We start from the raw sequence: 24,361 nt of genomic DNA, 5'->3' as shown, positions 1-24,361 counted from the left end.
GCTGGAAGAATGTCCTGACGTGGGTCGCACTCCACTTCCTTCACTTAATTGCCTTTCTTCAGCACCGGAGAGCACCCTCTCTCCGAGCGCTGCTTTTTATGTTTCTTCCTTGACACCAGAGATGGAGAATGGTTCTCGGAAATATGTGGTGCTAGAGGGGTGCTTTACACCGAGCCTGAAATGCTCAATGCTGAATCCAAGCCTTTTGGCTCCAACACCAGTCTAAGAGCAGCTTCTATTAAGTCAGCCTTCAGTCTAGCCCAAGGGTCGGCAACCTCTGGCACGTGGCTTGCCAGGGTAAGCACCCTGGCGAGCCGAGCCAGTTTGTTTACCTGCCGCGTTGGCAGGTTCGGCGGACCGTGGCTCCGCACTGGCTGTGGTTCACCGTCCCAGGCCAATGGGGGCATCGGGAAGCGCCGCAGGCCAAGGGACATACTGGCCGTGGCTTCCCGCTGCCCCCGTTAGCTTGGGACGGCAAACCGCAGCCAGTGGGAGCCGCGATCGGCTGAACCTGCTGACACGGCAGGTAAACAAACTGGCCCGGCTGGCCAGGGTGCTTACCTTGGCGAGCCGCGTGCCAGAGGTTGCCGACCTCTGGTCTAGCCTCTCTGTCTTTCTTCGTACAAGGCTTAATGTCCCAACAAATCTGATAGCGCTTTCTTATGTGATTCTCTCCCACACTTCAGACAACTGGAGTGTGGGTCACGCACAGGCATAGGCTTGCCAGAGGAAGCACAAGGTTTGAAGCCCGGGGACAGGAGCGAAGGGAGCCCCTCTACAATAAAGGAGGGGGACTAACTATCTACAATAGTACTATTAACAGTATTTACACTACAACTATACTAAGATTAATAAACTAAGTTACAGAGAAGCACTTAAAAATACCTTGCCGAAGCAAGAGGAGATGTTCCAGCAACCATCACAAACAGTAACAAGGAACTGAGAAGGTGCAGAGCCAGCAGTGCCCTTTTTACTGGTGCATAAGCATGTGGCACCAGAGGGTGCTAGAGCCAGCCCGACAGATACCACGGAGGGAAAAATCTCTGCCAAGGGTGTACATGGTGCACACACAGCTAATGTGGAATGGACATGCGCAAGCACTCGAAGAAGAACAGCAAGTCCTATATTTCATTTGGAAATTAGAAATTGCATCTCAAGGATAATCAAAACTGAGGCATGAAACAAGAACCTTTTCAGACACAGAATTTTGTAGTTCCCCAGCTTTTACTAACCATTAAATTACAGAGACGTTGTTGATAATACATAGGGGTTCTTAAATATACTTGCTACTTACATTTCATAAAAAATGGATTTTGAGTTTTGTTCACATCAAAGGAATTATAACAAAGAAATAGGAGACTGAATTTGAGATTAAGAAAAACAGACACGTTCATTTTTCTTTCCAAAGCAAAATACCATAATAGTGCCAGACTAAGGCTACTAAAGTTATTCAGTGATGAAGAGTGAAGTTTAGATTAGCCTGCAAACAAGAAAATGGTTTGACTACATAAAAGATAACCTGAGAACTACAACTATATTTTATGCAGAAACTAGTTATAAAACCCCTTTGCGGATAATTTAAGAAAAATAATTTGAGGAATTTACATACCTGACAAATATGAAACAAGAATATGGGAGATTTTCTCATTTCATGTATGCCATATTGTCTTAAAGTGTTACAGCCAGCGATGGTAAGGAACAGTTTAGCTGAAGATTTCATATTTTGTCCTCTCCACTTCCCTTCCCTTATTCACCATTAAGGAGGGCAACCTTTATTTGTCAATATCCCTTTAAAATAAATCAGGAGTGGGAGTGAATTTATGGCTCATAAGAAGGATCAAGTGACAGAATGAGAACACTAAGAAACTGAACTCCTGTTTTTATACCCAGAATAAGTCAGTCCCTAGGTAGCAGCAGCTCAGGCTATCCCACAATGAACTGCTAATGTACCTCCACCCTAACTGTGAAATAATAAAATAAGAGTATTAAAAAATACTTTATCACACAATTTTATATCCTGTTCTAAGTAAAGGCAAGAAAAACTATGGCAATCTTCTATCCCACAATGTGATAACTCATCACAAGTGTTAGCTATTTACTTGTGACCACTATGGACCATCACCATATGTTAGTCTGACTGCAGAGGTGCCAACAAAATTGGCAGTATCAACTATGTTTTTGTTGTATATGCTGGGGATACATTTCCAATACAAATGGACAGAGATCACTAACAGTTCATCTAATCTGCCCTTAGAAGGTTAGGACATTTTACTACTGCCAGCCTCGCCAGGCTTTGAACTGGTAGCCTAGGAACTGATGGCTCTGCATCCATTTCTAACCCATAAGATTTACCACACATGGACCAATCTAGCACTACTTGAAATAAGAAGAGACTTGTGGTTACAACAGTGTGTGGATTTAAAACTCAGGGACAGTTTTAAGAATGGAAATTGTTTAAATATGAATTGTAATACTCCATTGAGTTAGTCTATTGGGCAATGATGCAGTAAACTCTCTATCTCCTAAAATACCATCCATATTGTGAATACTATTATGACATTTACTATTTATACAAAAAGTCTGGAAACATTCATTACAAAAATATTTGCTCGTATGATTCATCCAACATAAAAATACAGATTTATTTTGAATATTGGGTCAATCAGACACATTACGCCACATTTACCCTTCAAAATACATTGTTTTGAAAACCTGACAAAATAGTTTACAGCACTGGCAATGAAACGTATAGTAGAATAAATGAGCATGCAGACTACAGATAGCTGAACAGAAACAGGGAGCAACACCAGAGTCAGAAGGAGAGAGCTAAGAAAAGCCAGTTCGGTGTTAAAGCTGGTAAAGAAGAAATTTTTTGGAAAAGTAACTGAAAATCTCTCTCTGGAGCATAGGGTTGCCAATTTTGGTTGGACGTATTCCTGGAGGTTTCATCACATGACATAATCTTTAATTAATCTCTAATTCCTTGAGACTCCAGGACAATCCTGGAAGCTTGGCAACCCTATGGAGTGTGAAGTTGATTGGATAGTTTAAGGGTTTGGTAACTGCATACAGAGCTTTTCAGATCTAGGTTTCAGCTCTGAATCCTGCCTAGAACAATTGTTTCTGTCTGACAGTGTTACCTATGTGAAATGACTCAGCAATCTCAACACAGTTGCTAGTGAAAAGGTAGCCACATAATACAAGCCAACACCATAGTTGGCTCTGTTATTTTTGGTAGTGTCAGCAAAAAGCCCAGGGACTCCATAAGCCATGGAATCTGAATTTCCTTCTGACCCTTAGAGGTGTTCCCTCAAGGCAGGTTTGGGGCACATTGGTTAGGCAGTGAGAGGAATCTTGTCCGTCCCTACTGCACTTACTCCGTGACTGAGACGACGATTTTCAAGCATACATAAAATTACAAGGTAACAAACTCCACACACAAGCCTACATATTTACTGGCTAGTTGTGATGACTGAGCTACCACTTTTCTGTCACCCAATACCATAGTTAGCTGAACAGCCTAAATTTCCCTTTTTCCCAAAAAATGCTTTTATTCATTTTCATTAATATATAGGCATAAAAAAGGGTGCTGGTTATACGAGGTAACTAGTTTAGGAGACGCAAGGTGCTTACAGTTAGTTGTCCAGGTAACTCACTACTTTTTCCTCATTACAGGCATCCAAGCAGAACAATCAAATATCCCTCCCTTCCCACCCCTTTAAACCCGGGCTGCAGTTTCAATGCCACAGAATTCAATGACTGTGACACCAGAGGCTTCTATAAAATCAGACTAAGAGGGATAGTTTATGAATAAACTACAGCTGACGGAGTCACAGATCATTCTAATTTTAGCTCTTAGAGGCAGGGACCATCTTTTGTTTGTGTCTTTGTAGCAAAAAGGTACTCTGGTCCATGGCTAGGGCTCCTCCTAGGCACTACCACAATACAAACAAACAACAACCCAGCATCATCTCAGTACTGCTGTACTGGGGTTTTTAAACACAAAATCGATTGATATGGAAAATGAATGCAACCATTGGCTGAAGTCTTCTTAGCAGCTTGTTCCCCACAATAACCATAGGCACATGCACCAGGCAGGATAGGAAACCTTGGTGGTCTGTATAAGACTGATTTCCTGATACCCAGGCTTCAAATTTTGCTCACCTTCAGGGGAGAAGAAAATTGATGCAATTATGCAGCTTTACTCTGATAGCAGGGAATGAGCCACTGATTTGGTAGAACCATTGATTGGTTTTGTTTGTTTGTTTTTAATTATCCTCCTTTGGATGCCTGATTGTGATTTAATGTCAAGGTACTCAAGAATTAGTGTGATGATCATGTCCTGCAGTCACTTATATAGCTATCAGCCTACAGGATGGATTTAAGCAGGAAAAGGAAGAGAAGGGGAAAGAGGGTACATGTGAATGAGAAACAGGTTAAGGCCCTGTTCATGTCATGGGCTGTGCTCTCTCAACCTCCACAGAAAACACTGGGGATACAGGGAGCTCAACCTTTCACAGGATCAGGCCCCAAATGAAAAGTGAAGGGCAATTTATTCCATTGCCAGCTCTTTCTGAAAGATCACAAGGGGACATTCCCTCTCCCTACTCTCAAATTAAACTTCAATGCTGTTCTGAAGTCTGTTTTAGTCATGAAGTAGTGTAATTTCAAACTGGCTACTGTAACTTTTTTTAAAACCCTAAGATAGCAGAGTAACACAGTGAATGTTAAACCTAGAAACAACTAAGAAATAAACCCCTGAAAGCCAGAATTTATAATGGGAAAGATTCACTGACCCTTAGATAAATCAAACTGTAGTTTATACTACCATTTCTCTTTTATGAAGCTTGACAAATTGGAATACAATTGGTAATTACAGGCACTGAACACCTCATGATTATGAATAAAATATTCCAGTTGACTAGAGCATCATTCCAGTAGCATTTGCAGGAAATTAACTAACATTATTAAAGACACTGAAGGCTATGCCATTTCGTATCGTGTTATATTATTCAAATTTCTGAACCCAGCATTCAGAAGTGTTCTTAATCTTTATTTTGTATGGTACTGTGTCATGGCCTGAAAAAGACACTTGAAGGAAAATAGATAATATTTAAAAAACACAATTTCCTTTAACTACAGTGTGTTAGATTATTAAAACAAAGTTTAAAACCTAGTTTTCCCAACCTCATTTATGCTGGTACTTACTTACTTTCGTTCTTTTTTTTTTTCTTTTCCCCCATGTCTCTTAGCTTGGACAATGAAAACAGACAAGTCCATTTCACTTTCACATTTTCATGAATCAGTAGAATACTATAATGTTTGGGCAAACACACACAATGGACAGTTTTTCACTTCTTTTTTTAATCAAAAAGCATGGGAATGCAGCCTTGACTTGCTTCACTAGAACGGCAAAGGGGTTGCTACAACATGAGTGCTGGTAACTCCTTTTCCCAGCAGAGTGGGAGAGAGGAATCAGAAATACTCCCAATGCTACTTGTGGTTAGTGGATAGGGAGCTCATTTACATGGAGTTCTCCATCCCCCTAAACAGCTCTGCAACTCCATCCTGAACAAAATAGATTCAGTTCCCTTCTTCCTCAGCTTATAAGTCAAGCCAACCTCTCTGAATAGGTAAGCTCAGTGCAGAAGCCACTTCATGTAACTACCTGGAGCTTACATTCCCCACACTGCTGTGTAAATTCTGGTTAGGACTGAACCCTGCAGTGAGCTCTACAGAGCTGAGCAATGGTAAAATTACAATAAGATTGTCCACTGGTTGCCATCACAGCCCAGAGCTTGGGGTGGTACAGGGAATTTGAGATACTGTTACATTAAAAGCAACTAACTAAAACAATAAAGATGCTGGATATAAGACTTTATAAGATAAGCAATGTGATATCATTAAGAACAGCAGGCAGAGGGTCTCAGACAGGGCCATCAGTGATTCAACTCAAGAACAGTTCAGAAAAGGTAGGTTGCTAAATAAAAATATTTTATTATTACTTTTTAATAGGAAGGAATTATTGAAGTGAATGGCCAAGTGCAGAGAAACTCTAAAATTGCGAGGCTGTCTTTCCTACATGAGGTATCCGACTCTTGTGAATGTTGAATTTCCAGTCTTTTCAAAATATCAGTTTCCATATTTCAAGTCTATAATAAATACGTCGCAACAGTCAGGCAGGCAGAAATATAGTGAGCCTGCAGTGTCCAAAACCTATCTTCCAGTTTGGCATGTATTTCTTTTAAATTAAGCTGCTTATGAGCATATTACTATACAGTCGTGAATATTTTAATAAAACATTTTAAACGTGAGACAGGCATGGTCTAGTGCAGTGGTCTCCAAACTTTTTTGATCGCGCACCCCTATCCATAAAAAATTTTTGAGCACGCAGCCCCTGCCGCGCCGAAGCAAAAAAAAAAACCACAGACTCCTGCCCGAACTGCCAAAGCAAAAAAAAAAAGCGCTCCTCCTGGCGTGCACCCCCCAGGATCCTCTTGTGCACCCCTTGGGATGCGCACACCCCAACGTTGGAAACCACTGGTCTAGTGGTCAGAGCGCAAGACTGGGAGCTACAAATTTCTCAGAGCTAATTCAAGTTCCTTCACTGGCATTTGTAGCATTGAGCAAGTCACTTACATTCACAGTTCCTCATTTCCTTATCTGAAAAATAGAGAAATGATACATACATGGTCACATCATAGGGTTGTTGTAATTAATGTTTGCAAAACACTTTAAATATCAAAAGTGCTTGTGACACTGACAGGCCAGCTCAGGTCAGCACAATAGGCCAATTCACTTGCGTGAATACCAAAGAAATGTTAAGTGTACTAATTCACTCGAATGTTAATTTACTTCAGAGGAAATGTAAATGATACTGTCTTCACTTATCTATAACCTGTTGATTGCTATCTACTACATCAGTGATGGGCAACCTGCAGCCTGTCAGGGTAATCCGCAGGCAGGCTGCTGCACAGTGTTTACATTGGCTGTCCGCAGGCATGGCTGCCCACAGCTCCCAGTGGACGCGGTTTGCCGTTCCTGGCCAATGGGAGCTGTGGGAAGCAGCCACTGGGAGCTGGGGGTGGCTAGGCCTGCAGACGGTCAATGTAAACACTGTCTCGTGGCCCGCCAGCGGGTACCCTGACGGGCCGCAGGTTGCCCACCACTGCACTACATTATATAGATCCTTGTATTTCATTAACCCTAGATCAAAAGTGTGTGTTAGTATTAAGATGAGAATTTACTTGATGTGCAAACTTTATGAAAACTAATGAAGGATTGTTTCTGGCTATCACATTGTGTTTACTTTACGTTACCCATCACACCAGATTGGAGCCTTAGAAATGTAAAAGATTGCTAACTTCAAAGCATGGGTCATTGTGTTCAACAATGGAAGTTCAAAGACTCTGTTTACATTTTATCAACAAAGGAAGAGCCCATCATGCTGTGAATGAATACACTTGTCAAATTGCCTTCCGTGGAAAGACACTATAAGAATTGATCCAGGGATCGATCCTGTATCTCTGAACTGTTTTGGATTCTAACAAGGTGGAATATTGAACAAGTGGATAGAGATCCTCAGAATTATTGTGGGTAACTCTGAGAGATTTATGGAAAATTAGCAGATTACTACATCTCTGCCATCAAACTTTGACTCACCTGTTAATATATTTTTCCTTCTTTAACCTCTCAATAACTCATTTATTTTCTTAGCTAATAAACCTTTAGTTAGTTTACTAGAGAAACTGGCTTCAGCATTGTCTTTGGTGAGATCCAGAGTACCAATCTGACACTGGGTAAGTGACTGGCCTTTTGGGGTTGGGAGCAACCTAATGAAATGTGGTATTGTAACCAATATAAAAAAGTCCAGTGTGTCTGGGTGGCAAGGTAGGCTGGAGAGCCTAACAGGACTGTCTGTGACTCCATGGCAAAACTAATATGGTAATCCAGGAGTGCACATTTTTTTCTGGCTCAGTGAAATCTAATTATAGAATATACCACTAGTTTGGGGTGTCTGTCCTGTTTTCTGACAGTCTGACCTGAGGTTGGCACTCACAGTTGGGAGCCACTCCAGACAGCATATAAAAGTGGGTATTATAATTATCATTATTCTGCCTGAAGTATATGGGCCAGCCTGTGTACATTTGTTACTAAGTATATCTATGAACTAGTCGATTACTAACAAAATATTTACAAATAGAACAGGTAATGATAAGCTGTTCAACACAACCCAATCAGCAAGAACCTTCAAATGAGCAAGGCTGATGTTTTGAGTTCAGTTCAAGATATAATTCAGCACATAGGATAAACTCTCCAGTGGACAGATAATATTTTACTATTAAGCTAATGCTCGGTGTGGTGGTTGAACTAATACTGCCTTGAGACAGTTGTAAACTATCCACACCAAATTTTATTTGCACTGAACATTGGATACAATACTGATCAGCTATAGCCCAAACAGTCTGATGTTGTGGAAGCAATGAGGCTAAGCAGACACAGCAGGAGAAAGCATATATAGAAAGATGACAAAAGATTTTGACATTGCTAGAAATACTGGAAGGTTTCCAAAATAAACCTTTAAAAATCAAGCATTTAGGCACTGAGTACAATTGCTTCAGAGTTAGTATTTTTGCACAGGCATCCATTCTGGTGATGATGGCGATACAACCTTTCATTAGGCCGGAAAGAACTCAACACCAGATTTTCACATGCTCAGCATCCTCAAGTGAGGCCAGATTTTCAAAAGAATCCAATTTGTGCACATAAATAAAAGCCAGATTTTCAAAAGAGCTTAGCGCACACAACCACTCTCAATTTGACACTTGGACCCAGATTTTCAAAAGAACTGAGCATGTTGATCTCTTTTGAAAATACCAGGCCACTTATTTAGACCCTTAAATGGAAGCTGAGCACTTTGGAAAATCAGGCCCCAATTGTGGATGTTGAACAGTTTTTTAAATCTAGCTCTATGTGTCATATGCATCAGTGGCTTGATCCCACACCATGGAAGTCAAGGGAAGTTTTGTAATTCATGTCAGTGGAAATAAGACAGAGTCTTTAAAGAACACTTCAGAAACTAAAAAAGTTATATTTTTCTCCAAAACAATTTAGTTTTAATGGTACACAGCTAACTATAAATCAAAACTTAAAATCCAACTGCAACTCCACATGATAGACTATGGAAATGCTTATCTACGAGTAAAAAAGCATGCATGCAAGTGGGAGAAAGAGACAAGGGGTAAGGAGTCTGCAGCAGAGCACTGAGCAGAGATGTAGTTGGAGATCAGGGCAGAGATTTAGATTAATATTTAAGAGGAAGTATAGATACTGACAAATGTTTGTCCTTTGCATAAGAAGCCTGAAGTACTAAAATAAATTGGTTCTGTTATGTAAATACAATAACTCTGTTCAGCTTACGACCAAAACTAAATCACTGCAAAGCTCAGCCATGCAGTGCCATACTGGCAAGTGTTAATGAACAGCCTGGAAAACAACCATGTGAATCTCGTAAGCACAGATTCAGGAAGATGCAATAACTAACCCCACAGTAAGCCAGCAACTCCCCTGCTTGCACCTTTCACTTCTGTCTTGCCTTAGTAGGAAAGAGAAAATGTAGAGGGGATAAAAGGGTTTTGTTAACATGAAATCTGTAGAATTTACTTTGTTGAAACTGCATAGATTTTTTTAAATCCCAAAACAATCAAACACACAGCCCCACAGAAGTCTCAGCATGATGTATAAACATAGGCAAATAAGAATCAAGCTGTCACAGCCCATCTTTCATTGTAACTTTTACAAACTCTGAGAAACATTTCATCTGTTTGCATCAGATTCTGCTTCTTATTCTTGTATCTACTTGGAAATAACTGTAAAACGCCTCTCACCCTCCAAGACTGAGTTAAGACTAAATCCACTATGTCCCCGCTAGAGTTGGTCAGGAATTTTCAGAAGTGATTTTTCATTGGAAAATGCTAATTCATCACAATCCAAATGTTTTACAGAAATGTTTTGGTTTCCATTATCTTCTGCGGAAAAACAGGCAGGGTACCATCCCATTCCCTCCAGGCAGATTTCCATCATGAACCTGCCTGGTTTCCAGCCAACTCACCTGACAGGTTGCTGGGGACTGTGGGCTTCCTGGCTCCATGGCTCTGGGGCAGCCCTGCCAAGTGGACTGCCCTAAGCCTTTGGGCCCCAGCTCTTGCTGGGCCTCTCAAGGTCTGAGCTCTTTGTGGCGTGACACGGAGACTAGAAGCTCCGAGAGTCCCCAGCTCAACCCAGGGCTTCTAGGCTCCCTGTTCTGTGGCAAGGGACTCCCCTGCCTCCACAGGAACTGTCCAGAGTCAGGCTAGCCAGTTGCTCCGTTTCATTTTGAAAAAAATGGAACCAAAATGGTTCCGTTTTTCCTAAACACAATTTTTTTCAGAATTTCCCTTCCTCAATGGCAAATTTTGAAATGTCTAGGATTTGTTCCGAATCGGAATGACACTGTTTCAAAATGTCAGAATTTCCCATGGAATGGAAATTCCAAGTTTGAGTCAGCTCTAGTTGATCAGCCTATTCCCAGGAACTGATTCATCCTCACTGTCTCCCTCCAAACCTATCAGACTCCTTGATCTTGCCCTTTCAGGCTTGCCCCTTGCCCAACCGATAGACTTGTCTTCTCAGTGTGAGTATGCTGCATAGATCTCCTCACAGCACGGAGTCCAGATCCCTAGGCTCTTCCTTTAAACCACCTTTGTTTGTCAACTACAGAAATAAGAGATTTTGGAATGTTTTCTATAGGTAATTTGTTTCATCCAGTCTCATTTCAAAGAAGGGAATTTCACCACTTTCATTGGGAGATGACTCCACAATCTAACAGATCTCACCATTAAGTTCTTCTGCCTCAGCCTTTTTTCCCCACCTTTGATTCACTGCATCCTTATTACATTCCACATACCTCAAGGTTCAGCCTGTTCAATTCCTTTCATCACTCTATGTTTCTCTAATGCACACACCATTGTGGGATGTTCTAGCGCTCTTTGCTCTGTAACAGGAAATCACAGTTTCAAAAGACATTACGTTTGTTACTGCAGAAATAGCTGTTGATACCACATTCCGCTGAAATATGACTTCAAGTATGAAAAACGTTGATAGGAGGAAGGTCTGATTCATGTAAATATCCTTAAGATCAGCAGTTTGAGGATGAGAACTTTCAGTATGCCAGACACTGATAGACACTCAAAGGGTTGATAGAAAAATAAGACATGAAAGGTAACATTTTAAAATAGATTACGTCTATTTTTCTTTAATCTGAATTAAGCCCAGATGGTCATTTTAAGTTAATATATAAACAACTTGGGAAAATTAATCATGTTTTAATTGCCATAATATTGTATCATTTACTAAAGCTAGAAATGATTGGTAAATCAGGTTTGGGGTATGCCCTGAACAAGCCAATTAGTACCCAGAGTAACTCCTGCAATCACTCTCTAGCCAATTGCTTCCCATAATTTTTTCATATAAATTGTCTGCACTCATATTTCTTAATGAAGCAGGTAACTAGTTTTGCATATGCAATTTTGTTCTTTTAGCTAGAAAAGTTAAAGCACTTGCATTCATCCAGTCTTTTTCTGATTTACTGCCATGCAAATCAAAATATAAATTTTACTAAACTGTGGCAGGAGAATAGGTACTTAATATGCATATGACATTTAGACATTCGTGGAAAGTATATCACTGTTTATAGGATAGTGTCAATAAAAATACTCTAATTTTCACTTAAAAACTGTTGTAAAAGCATGATCATTACACTTGTGATCATACCTTTGGACTGGTATAGATATTTTCCCTTTTTGCCTTCAACTATGTAATTAAGGGCTAAATCCTTAGTTCTGACTGAGGGAGGTAGAAACTGAGGAAGAAGACGTCAAAAAATATTTGCACACAATTGTCTGAACTTTTAAATAAGCTTCTTTTGTCTGTGTTCACAATCCTTTTGAGTTGGATTTCCCCAAATATTCTAGCCAACAAATTTACTAGCAGAAATGTTTGCCAAAATAGTGAATTCTAAGTGAATGTTACAGAAATGTTTCAGAACGCAAATTCTGATTTTGTGAACGTATTTACACCAAAAACCTGGGTTTCCCCATGTAGTTAGAAGATAGAAGACAACAAACATATCTCAAACTGTAAACACTGGATATTCAAAGCTATAAGTAAAGCTCATGAGAAACCCACGGGCTGAAACATGTTCACATAAAACATCTGTTGAGTTCTGAAAAGCAAACAACTCTGGAAATCACAATCTGTTTACAAAACAATTCACAACAGAAAATAGGGGGATCTGATGAATAAAGTGTTCACAGCAAATATTTTCTCCCCTCGTTCCTCAGTCAAACCTCCCATTTCCTTCAGTCCACAGAACTGCTGTGGAACTGTTTCCCAGCTCTTAACAGGAGGTTTGCTTGACTATGGAGCAAAGAAACTGGTGTCAAAACAGGGGGCGGGAGGAAGTGAGTGCTATGCTCTTTACAGAATCCTGAATTCAAGTTAATAAACCACAGTATATCATTTTTTTCTTTTCATGGTGAATCTTTAATTTGTGATGTGCCTCATTTAGTAATGTTATTAAAATAGACTCCATGGCTTTTAATAGGGTTCCTTATCAGAATCAGAAAAACAGTTTATTAAAACTAGGGATGGACTAACTTATTTTGCCTAATTTCATATCTAGTCAAACATCATGGGTTTGAAAGTAAGACTCAAATACCATTTGGCTCCCATTCAGCTTAGGCAAGAATGTGGAAGAAAGGGCTGCATACAAGGAACAGGGAGAAAAAATCTGAAAATGAAAGTAGTTATTGTACAAAAAAGTCTAAACTGTCTATATCATTTCAATAGGGAGCCAAAGTGTAGCAACCTTTTGTCTATCCTGAAACATGTCTTAGGTTACGTTCAGACTGCAATCAGGAAGTGTGATTGCAGCGTGAGTAGACTTACCCACACTAGCTTTGATCTAGCTAGATCAAACTCGTTCAAGTAACCCCAGCAGTGAAGCCAGCACGAATGGTGGCCACTCAAGCATGTATCCAGGGTCTTGGGCAGTCAGGACTAGTCCATGCTACTGCAGCTTCACAGCTATTAATATGCAAGCCAGATCAAAGCTAACTTGTGCTGCACTGACTCCTCCTGGCTGCAGTACACACATACCCTTGGTGACACTTGCAAACTGGTAGTGGATCATCAGGCACTGAAATCACTTTGGGGTGCTGAAAGGATGCTTGCCCATGACTATCTCTAGGGTTTGTGATCAGGTTAAACTCTTATGGGGCATGTATGGGAAAATTGGGGGAAACAGCTCCAGAAGGAACCACAGAGCCAGGAGAGCTTTTTCACTTTGTACCTTGCTCAACCTCTAAGTGCTACTGCTAGCTGCTGCTTTGGTGAAAGGGTTCCTGACCTTCTATGGGTCACAATCACCCGGACTGTAGCAGTTTTGGGCAAGGATAGCCCTCCTCCTCTTTGTAATTGTTTCACATTCCCATAGCATTAGGGCTGCATCTGGTCCCACTCCACGTTCTGCTACACAAGCTGGAGAAGAGAGTGGGTGGTGTGTTCTTGGTGGTGGTAGGTGGGTGATGTTTTATCTGTGGTTTTGGGGTTTTTTTTTTTTTTTTGTGAAGCAGGAAAAAAATGGTTACTAACCATTCTGTAACTGTCGTTCTTCGAGATATGTCGCACATGTCCATTCCACTTTAGGTGTGCATGTGTTGCGTGCACAGTTGCTGGAAATTTTTCCCTCAGTGGTATCCATCAGGTCGGCTCTAGCATCCTCTGCTGCCGTGTGCTCATGCATCGGTATAAGGGTTCTGGCCGATCCCACACCCTCTCAGTTCCTTCTTTCTGGCCAACTGCGACAGAAAGGTCGTGGGTTGTGGAATGGACACGTGCAACACATCTCGAAGAACAAGTTACAGTTAGTAACCATTTCTTCTTCTTCGAGTGCTTGCACGTGTCCATTCCACGTTAGGTGACTCCCAAGCAGTACCATAGGAGGTGGGATTGGAGTTCACGGACACGCTGACTGCAACACAGTTCGACCAAACCTAGCGTAATCTTTAGCTTGCTGGCTGATGGCATAGTTGTATGAAAATGTATGTATCGACGACTAAGTTACTGCTCTGCAGATGTCCTGGATCAGTATCTGGGCCAGGAATGCTGCTGAGGAAACTTGTGCCCTTGTAGAACGGGCCAGCACTATACCCAGTGGCAGGATCCATGCCTGCTTGTAGCATGTATGGATGTACGATGTAATCCAGGATGAAATCCTCTGAGCTGAAATAGGAAGGCCCTTCATCCTTTCCGCTACTGCCACAAAGATCTGCATGGATCTATGGAATGGTCTTGTCCTCTCAATATAGAAAGCCAGGGTGCATCTAAAAGCCAATGTGGGGAGATGTTGCTCCTCCCTGCTCGCATGTGGTTTTGGGAAGAGCATTTGACTGCAATATCAGGTCTGGGAGGAGAGGGAGAGGGAGAGGAAGCAGCATTGGAACTGCTACTGAAAGACCTAACAGTGTGGTAAACCTGTGCTGGTGGAGCCAGGTTAGGATTATGAGAATGACTCATGCTCTGTCCCGCTTGAACTTCAGCAGGACCTTGTGCATGAGAGGAATAGGGGGGAAATGTGTAGAATGGGTGCCCCATCCAAGGAAGCAGAAAAGTGTCCATGAGTGAGCCCAGGCTGTGGCCTTGCAGGAAGCAGAACTGGTAATGTTTCCTGTTCTGCCTGGTCACAAACAGGTCTACCCCCTACTGGAAAACTAACCTCACTACATCGGAGCGAAAGGATTACTCATAGTGACCGGAGAAAAGTAACTGCTGTGGTGATCTGCCAGCTTGTTTCAGGGTCCTGGAAGATGAGAAGCTTTAAGATGGACTGAGTGCATTATGCAGAACTCCCACAAGTGGACAGCTTCCTGGAACAGGAGGGAAGAGCAAGCCCCTCCCTGCCTGTTGAAGTAAAATACAGGCACTGTATTTTCTGTGAGCACTGGCATGTTCTTGTTCGCGATGTGTGGTAAGAACATCTGAGAGGCCAGGTGGACTGCTCTTAGCTCCCTGAAGTTATATGCACGGAGAGCTCCTCCAGAGACCACAGGCCCTGTGTCCTGAGGTACCCTAGGTAAGCCCCCCATCCTAGATCTGATGCATCCAAAACTAGGAATAATGAAGGCTGGCACCTGGTGAAGGGGACTCCTGAGAGGACCAACAGAGGATCCCTCCACCAGTCAAGGGAGGTGAAGACAAGGACAGGAACTGTGAGCACCAACTCCAGATAGTGGTGACTCAGTGAGTACACTGAGGCCAGCTAAGCTTGAAGGGGTCTGAGGCATAGCTTTGCCTGCTGCACTGTGTATGTACACACGGCCATGCAGCCTAACAGTCTGAGGCAGAAACAGGCAGTCGTGATTGGGTGGGCCTTGACTTGTGCTATCAATGACCCCGTTGTCTGGAAACGGGCTTCTGGGAGGAAAGCCCTGGCCTGACAGGAATTGAGCACTGCTCCAATAAACTCTATCCTCTGCACCAGGACAGGAGGAGACTTCTGCTCATTTATAAGCAGGCCCAGCACCGGAAAGGTTGACTGTATGAAGTCAATACTGGTCTCCACTTGTGCAAGGACTGGCCCTTGACCAGCCAGCCATTGAGGTGTGGGTAGACTTGTACACCTCTTCTTCTGAGGAAGGCCACCACTATCACCAAGCATTTTGTGAAAACCCACAGGGCTGTTGAAAGGCCAAATGGGAGAACCATAAATTGGTAGTGTGTCTGGTTTACAATAAATATGGAGAACCTCCCGTGGCCTTGGAAAATTGAGACATGGAAATAAGTGTCTCTCAAGTCGAGGGCAGCCTACCAATCCCTCAGATCCAGGGATGGAATGATGGTGGCCAGGGAGACCATAAGGAACTTCAGTTCTTTGAAGTAGCCGTTGAGATAGCGCAGGACTAAAATGGGTCAGAGACCCCTCTTGGCCTTTGAAATTAGAAAATATCATGAGTAAAACCCTTTCCCTCTTAAGTCCTGAGGAACTTCCTCCATGGATCCCACTTGGAAGAGGGTTTGCACCTCCTGGGCCAGAAGTTGCTTGTGAGAAGGGTCCCTGAAGAGGGACCAGGAGGGAGGTATGGCAGGGGAATGGAAATGAACTGGAGCATATAACCTCTTTCCAGTGTTCAGCACCCAGTAGTCCATGGTGATAAGAAACCATGCCAAGCTGAAGTGGGATAAGCAGTTTGAAACCAAAGGAACGACAGGATCCAGTGGCACAGGAATGGACATAACACTCTTGGGCGTCCTATCAAAAGTTCCGTTCGGCTGGCCCCTAGTATCTGGGAGGGGAGGGATGCTGAGGCGGATGGGGGCAGTTCCCTGCATCTAAACCCCCAGATTTGTTTCTTTTGCAGGTCCTGATCAGGTGGCAGAGCTGAGAAACAGGTGGAGTGCTGGGGTCTGAAGTGCTTCCTTAAAGATGCCAGGGCATAGAGATCCAGGGACATGAGGTGGCTCTGGAGTCTTTCAGGCCATGGAGCTTCGCATCCATTTGCTCTGAGAAGAGCGATGCACCTTCAGATGGAAGAGTCAAAATATTGACCAGGCTGTGGGAGGACTCTTTGACTACCTCCACTTCCAGCTCAAGCTTTGAGGCCACTCTTCAACAGCTCCTGATGAGCTCTGAAGTTGTCATGGGAAGGTGATATGCACGCCCCGCACACTGCTTCATCTGGGGAAGGGGAAGAGGAGGCCTGCACCAGCAGGAGGTCCTCCTCCTCTCCTTCTGCACTGACCTGGTCTCACGGGTCAAGGTTCTGAGGGTCGGTATGAAGTTTGGTACTGGAGCCCAGGTCTGGTGCTGGCCGAAGGGACTGAGGTGCTCTCCTCTTCGAGACCACTGAGTATGAATGCCTGGAAAGGGGCAACTGCATAATGGGAAAACCCCATGAGTTCCAAAATGGGCATTGCATCTGCATAGGCCAGTGCCCACTGTGTCAAGTGCTTGGGGATACCCCTGCACTCGGATCCACAACTGGATAGGGCTGACCGAGGGGGAGAGGTACTGATTCTGACAGCCTTACTCGCTGGCTAACCTGTGAGCTCTACAGAATTCTGTGTAATATTTCATAGTCTTTTAGGGTCATGGTGGTGCACGAAAAAGATAAGTCCCACCCATCCGAAATATTCAGGTTTTGTTGAGGTTTTTTTTTTAAGTAACAATCTTTGTTTGTTTTTCTCTTTCTCGGAAAATGAACCTGCATTAGTGACATGTGGGCACCTTTATTCAGGAAGTTTGTATAGTAGTATATGGGTTTGCCTATTTTTAAATAGTTTAGAGTCAAGGTGGATGATGTAATATCTTTTACTGGACCAACACCCTCAAAAGATGAGCTTGGGAGCTTAAATTCATAACTTGCTAGATACTAAAAATCATGGACTGAACAGACACACTGGATTTATATCTTTTTACAACAATCTATAATCCATTTAACCTCCCACCACTCGTCCCAGCTTTTCTTTCCCCTATGACTGGTGAGGTGTTAACAGGCCACTTTACCTTGAATGGTCCCTTGAAATGTGTTAACTGTTTATGCTAAACAATCTGTGTGACACTGTATTTAGCTTTGATGCTCTCAGTACATTTCCCACATCTGAAGAACAGCTCTGTGTAAACTTGAAGTTGGTCCAATAAAAGATATTACCTCACCCACCTTGTCTCTCTTAATATCCTAGGACCAATAAGGCTACAACAACACTGCATTTAAACAGTTTAACTCTTCTGTGAGTTCGAATTCCCTTCTTTGAGCTCAATCCTGCAAGGAGCTCACTAAGAGTTGAGGGTGCTAGATAACTTGCACCTCATTATTTTTAAGGAAAAAGCATTTCTAGCTTGAGTAAGAGATCTTGGGTGAGATTCTCACTCCAAATCTTGGCCCAGGACACCAGGTAGAGAGCCTGGAGCAGAGTAAAGGGGCTATGTAACATTGGATCCAGTCAGGGGATGATTTACCCAGAGCAAGAACTGCGGAAAACAGACACAGATTGAATTCTATGATTCTTGCTCAGGCTCTTGCATATGGGGCACGTTGGGGCAGCGCTGCAGCATTGAGCATTGCAGAGTTTCTTGGTAGGGAGGCACTGCTTCCCAAAAGCAGCTGGGGACATATTGCTTTAATTTAGATGGCCCTAAAGAACACCGGGGCCACTTGGGTCCCAAAGCAACCCAGATTTGGGAGCGGGCAAAGATGACAAAGTTATATTAGGACCCACTACCTTTCTGGACTGCACAGCACAGTCTCCTGCCCTGTATTTCCATGATAATTTACAGCCAATATGCCAACCTACAATTACTGTATGAGCCGCAATGTTGAGTGATTATCTACTATTTGCTTCTTTCACTTTCATATATATAATAAGATTCCAGGATTGTCACTTAGGGTTGCCAAGTGTCCGTTTTTTGACTGGACAGGCCAGTAGAAAAGGGGACCTAGCAGCGTGCGGTCAGATGACTGAACACTAAACGTTTGGTTACCGCTGGGAGTGGGGGGGAGTGGGAGTGGGGGGGAGTGGCAGCCTGTCGCCCAGCTCTGAAACAGCAGCTCCCACGGCAGCATGCAATCACTGGTTCGGGCGGCACCTCTGAAGAGCACATTTTGCAGGGCTGCAGTGGAGGACAGAGCGTGAGGGCCTATGGCAAGCAGGGGTAAGGGGCTCTGAGCAGGCACTGAATGTTCCATGGGCGGGAAGGAATGTGAGCTGCCCCACCAGCCAGCACTTCCCCATGCCACGCTCCCAAGCAGCTATGGGGCAGGGAGGGCTCAAGCATGTAGGAAAGGGGGCTGCTGGGCAAGCAGAGCAGAGGGAGGCAGGAGGCTGCCATGTATCTATTGGGTTCCTGGGAAATGGGGCGGGCGCAAGCCCGCCCCATACTAACGGATTCCCCCTAAGGGGGAGGGGCACAGGGCCACCGAAACCCCCACTGTGCGCGGGGACAACTAATAAAAGAACAGGGACAGGAGTGGTGTCAGGGAAGATAAGAAGGGAGCCTAATGGGGACACAGAGCAGAGAACCCCGACAGCCCCCCTCCTCGGCGCAAGGGGCCCAAGGGCCCGCCGCCCCAGAGAACTCCCGCCGGCGTGTGACGAGACGAGAGGGACCGAGTCCAAGAAGTCCAGTCGTCCTCGTCCGTCCCCCTCCCCTCCTCTCCCGCTGGATGGCCTTTGTAGCCAGGGCGGGAAATATCCTAGCTCACCAGTGGGGTTGCCTGGCTGCTCCCATGCAGCCGCAGAGCTCTTCTGACCTGCACTCTCAGGCGGCCTGCTGGAGCTGGAGTTTGCAATTCCCTTGAGGCTGCTCATGCTGGAGAGAGCAGCGGGGAGGGGGATAGAGGAGCGAGTGGGGGGGCAAGACCTCGAGGGAAGAGTTGGAGCGGGGTGGGGCCTTGGGGAAGAGGTGGAGCGGAGTGGGACCTTGTGGGAGAGGTGGAGCGGGGTGGGGCCTTGGGGGAGAGGCGGAGCCGGGGGAAGGGCCTCAGGGAGGTAAGGCGGTCTGATTTTCAGTAGGGCTGTTGATTAATAGCAGTTAACTCACACAATTAACTCAAAAAAATTAATTGTGATTAAAAATGAATTGCAATTAACTGCAGTTTTAATTGCACTGTTGAACAATAGAATACCAATTGAAATGTATTAAATATTTTGGATGCTTTTCTACATTTTCAAATATATTGATTTCAATTACAATACAAAACACAAAGTGTACAGTACTCACTTTATATTATTTTTATTACAAATATTTGTACTGTAAAAGTAATAAACAAAAGAAATAATATTTTTCAATTCACCTCATGCAAGTACCGTAACGCAATCTCTTTATTGTGAAAGTGCAACTTTAAAATGTCGATTATTATTAAACAATGTCAAACTTTAGACATTCACATGGCACTTTTGTAGCCGGCATTGCAAGGTATTTACATGCCAGGTATGCTACACATTCATATGCCCCTGCATGCTTTGGCCACCATTCCAGAGGAAGTGCTTTCATGCTGATGATGCTCGTTTAAAAAATAATGCATTAATTAAATTTGTGACTGAACTCCTTGGGGGAGAATTATATGTCTCCTGCTCTGTGTTTTACCTGCATTCTGCCATATATTTCATGTTATAGCAGTCTCGGATGATGACCCAGCATATATTGTTGATTTTAAGAACACTTTCACAGCAGATTTGACAAAACGCAAAAAATGTACCAATGTGAGATTTCTAAAGATAGCTACAGCACTGAACCCAAGATTTAAGAATCTGATGTGCCTTCCAAAATCTGATTGGGATGGGGTGTGGAGCATGCTTTCAGATGTTTTAAAAGATCAACACTCTGATGCAGAAACTACAGAACCCAAACCACCAAAAAATAAAATCAACCTTCTGCTGCTGGCATCTGACTCAAGATGATGAAAATGAACATGCGTTGGTCCACACCGCCTTGTATCGTTATCGAGCACAACCCATCATCAGCATGGACGCATGTCTAAAGTTTTACATTGTTTTATTTTTGAATGCAGTTATTTTCTGCACATAATTCTACATTTGTAAATTCAGCTTTCATGATAAAGAGATTGCACTACAGTACTTGTATTAATTGAATTGAAAAATACAATTTCTTTTAATATTACAGTGCAAATATTTATAAAAAAATAAAGTGAGCACTGTACACTTTTTATTCTGTGTTGTAATTGAAATCAATATATTTGAAAATGTGGAAAACATCCAAAAATATTTATATAAATAGTATTCTATTATTGTTTAACCACACGATTAATATCGATTAATTTTTTTAATCGTTTGACAGCCCTAGTTTTCAGACATTAGAAAGTTGGCAACCCTAGTGTCACTCTGTAGCCTAGAATGTTTGTCAAGTCAGTGTGATGCGATGGAAGTGGCTACAAGCAAGGTTGAGAGCTCTTTACGCTCAGAATATCACCAAGTTCAGTCATCACTGGGATGTGCAGTATTTTTACAGTACAATGTTTACATTCTCAGCCATTTTGACTTTAAGAATTACATCCATGCAACAACAAAGCATGTATCTATGTCATGCCAAGAGTTCTAGACCACTGTGATCCCAGAAGTAACTGTCTCCACCAATCACCTCCCTTCCTCTACAGCTATTTTGTATGCAGCAATTTCATTGGTTGTATGGAAGGGGGCTGCACAAATGGTGAATTAGTGGGCCCAACTACCACAGTTCTTCAAACCAGACTAGATGATCATGATTGTTCCTTCTAACCTTAAAGTTTAAGAGCTCATGCAATAACCCAAACACTCAGAGCCCCTCCCCACTGCACAACGCCCCCATACACCACTTGCACAAACAAACAACTCTCCCAGCATGAAACAATCCCCACATAAATCAACAGCACACCCCCAGCAAAACACACACATTCACCCACCTTCACTCATAGACTGAATCGCTAAGTAAATGTACATGTTTTTACTAGTGTACTTGTACACGAAGCTAAGTAAAATAGCACAAGACAACTCTAGCAGAATGAAATTAATTTTTTTTTCTGAAATAAAACTACCAGAGTTTTCAAGACAAATAATCCCGGTTGGTGATGTTTGACCCCAGTGTTTGGAATGATACATTGCAAATAATGTATCAGACTTGATCCTGAATTCAGTTTTGTTTTTTAAGACACGGGGCAAAAACAAAAGCTGCTGAGTTTTAGCTTTAAAAAAATAAACATGTTATTTTTGGGGAATGAAGTCTGAGAGTGTTGCCAAAGCTATCATTACTGGAGGGGAAGGAGGATATATATAGTGTGCCCTGAAGGGAAAGCCCTGTAAACCTAGCATTGACAAGCTCCACCAGTTTCTTTATTGGAAGGGGAAAATTCTACCTTTAGATACATATGGCATATCTGTAAGGTTTATATAATAGATATAATGTGAGACTGGATATAAATGGAAACTGTCTCTCTTAGGAATGGATGACTCAGGAAGTGGTAACTGGTTAGACAGCTTGTTCTCCATAAGACAAATACATTCAAAATCAGTAGTGATCAAAAGTTATTTGGTGATCTATATCCAGTTCCTACTTGACTAATGTCCACATTACAAGAATATACCATACCAAAATACCATAACTGCAACTGGCAGTCTCAGTAGAAATTACCCTTTAGCCATAGAGGTAATGTCCTTAGGTAAAGCTTTAGTACATTGATGAGGCAGTGATGGGAAGCATGCACTTAGGGTGACCAGGTAGCGAGTGTGAAAAATTGGGAAGGGGCTGAAGGCTAATAGTTGCCTATATAGGACAAAGCCCCAAATATCAGAACTGCGCCTATAAAATCAGGATACCCTACATGCACTGCCTCTGCCCACAACTGTACCTGTTCTTTAAACAATTAACTAGGACTGCCATTCTTCCAACCTATACACTCATGTGACTTTTTATTTTATAAAATTGCCTACAAGTGGCAGCATACATGTGTTCTGCTATTTGGGAAAAGCCATACAAGGTGAGGTCTAAATTGGCAATGTGAAGACAGTGAAACTTGCTTGTAGGTGGAACTGGCCCAAAACCAAATGATATCTACACTACCATACAGCAGTGCAAATTACCTCTCCAAAATAACTAGCAAATGTTAATAGCATCAAAGCAAGATTAACTTATGTTTAAATACCAGAGGTGACATTTTGCACATGGCCTCCTTCCTCATTCCTGATAATTTTTCACCCCACTTGCCTTAAAGCTATAAGAATGGGCACTAAGGGACAAGAAACTATATTTAAAGTAAGAAGGTAAATTCAAGGACTTCAAAAACTATTTTTTAAAAAAGCTATAGTCATTTTAATAAAGAATTTGTAAATGAATAGGTGGATGATTTTCTCTATTAATATTCTATCTTTTTATCAAACATCTTGCCTTTTTATAAAGCTGGTTTGAAAATAACCCTATGCCCAATGTTTATATTATATATGAACAAAAGAACAACTCAAAAAAAAGGTATATCAGGTGACCAGGTTTCATTCCTGCATCACACAGGAAGAAAAATTCTTTCCCTATGGTCTTTATTTATTTTCTTCAGTAAAACAAGCCTTATCCCTAAATAGAGATGGAGAAAACTACTAAGGATGCATCTTTCCATTCAAAGAAGAGGATAATAATCCTTTGGACTGGAGTAGTGCGAATCAGAAACCAGGTTGTGCCAACTAGCAAGGGGCACAGATGGGGTGCATAAGGGTAACAGGAATCTCCTGAGTCTGGCATGTACATTCTAGTTCACCAGAGAATGTCACGTGAGGTCTCAAATCAAAACTGGTGTCACACTGGTCATCAATTTCATTGTGAAACACATACACAGAAGTTGTGTAAGGAATTATGTATGTACACTGAACAACTTGAAATTAGACAAAGGTTTCTAGCCATCAGAGAAGTGAAGTTCTGGAACAGCCTTCCAAGGGGAGTAGTGGAGGCAAAAGACATATCTGGCTTCAAGACTAAGTTTGATAAGCTTATGGAGGGTATGATATAATGAGATTGGTCTTTGACTATTAGCGGTAAATATGCCCAATGGCTTGTGATGGGATGTTAGATGGGGTGGGATCTGAGTTACTACAGAGAATTCTTTCCTGGGTGTCTGGTTGGTGAGTCTTGCCCACATGCTCAGGGTTTAGCTGATCGCCATATTTGGGGTCGGGAAGGAATTTTCCTCCGGGGCAGATTGGCAGAGGCCCTGCGGGTTTTTCACCTTCCTCTGCAGCACGGGTCACTTGCTGGAAGATTCTCTGCACCTTGAAGTCTTTAAACCAGAACTTCAAGGCTTTGAAGTTTTGAGGACTTTAATGGCTCAGACACAGGTTTGATACAGGAGTGAGTGGGTGGGTGAGATTCTGTAGCCTGCATTGTGCAGGAGGTCAGACTAGATGATCATAATGGTCCCTTCTGACCTTAAAGTCTATGATTCTATTATGTTCTGTATCTAGGGACTGTTCATCAGCAAAGGTGAAAAACAGGTGTGCTGTCAGACAAGCAACATTTATCTCTCTCTCTGTTTACATGTAAATTAAGAACCGTATAGTTCACAATGGGTCACCACTCACCAGTCTGAACCGAATGCTAATGAAGGAGTGTGAAAACTTCAGAGAGAGAAAAGTACCAGGAAGGAGTAAACTGATGGAGGATCTGGGGCAGGAAGAAGCCTATCTTAAAATGCACATGAAAAGTTTGCTCTAGTATATTTATGGAACAAAGAAGACACCCAGCATGTTTCACCTGAGAAGTAAATGGACAGTGAGTTTACTTTGTTGAGTC

General features: G+C 42.6%; 1 protein-coding gene across 15 annotated transcripts in view; it reads right to left on the bottom strand.

Moving 5' to 3' along the window:
* Nucleotides 1–24,361, bottom strand: part of ENOX1 (ecto-NOX disulfide-thiol exchanger 1) — a 521,099-nt gene that overhangs the window by 292,087 nt on the left and 204,651 nt on the right. The gene's annotated exons all lie outside the window — the stretch shown is intronic.

This window comes from Mauremys reevesii, linkage group 1 (genome assembly GCF_016161935.1).
Source record: "Mauremys reevesii isolate NIE-2019 linkage group 1, ASM1616193v1, whole genome shotgun sequence".
Taxonomy (NCBI): Eukaryota; Metazoa; Chordata; order Testudines; family Geoemydidae; genus Mauremys; species Mauremys reevesii.
The sequence above is the reverse complement of the archived record's forward strand: the minus strand, read 5'-3'. Positions and strand labels throughout refer to the sequence as shown.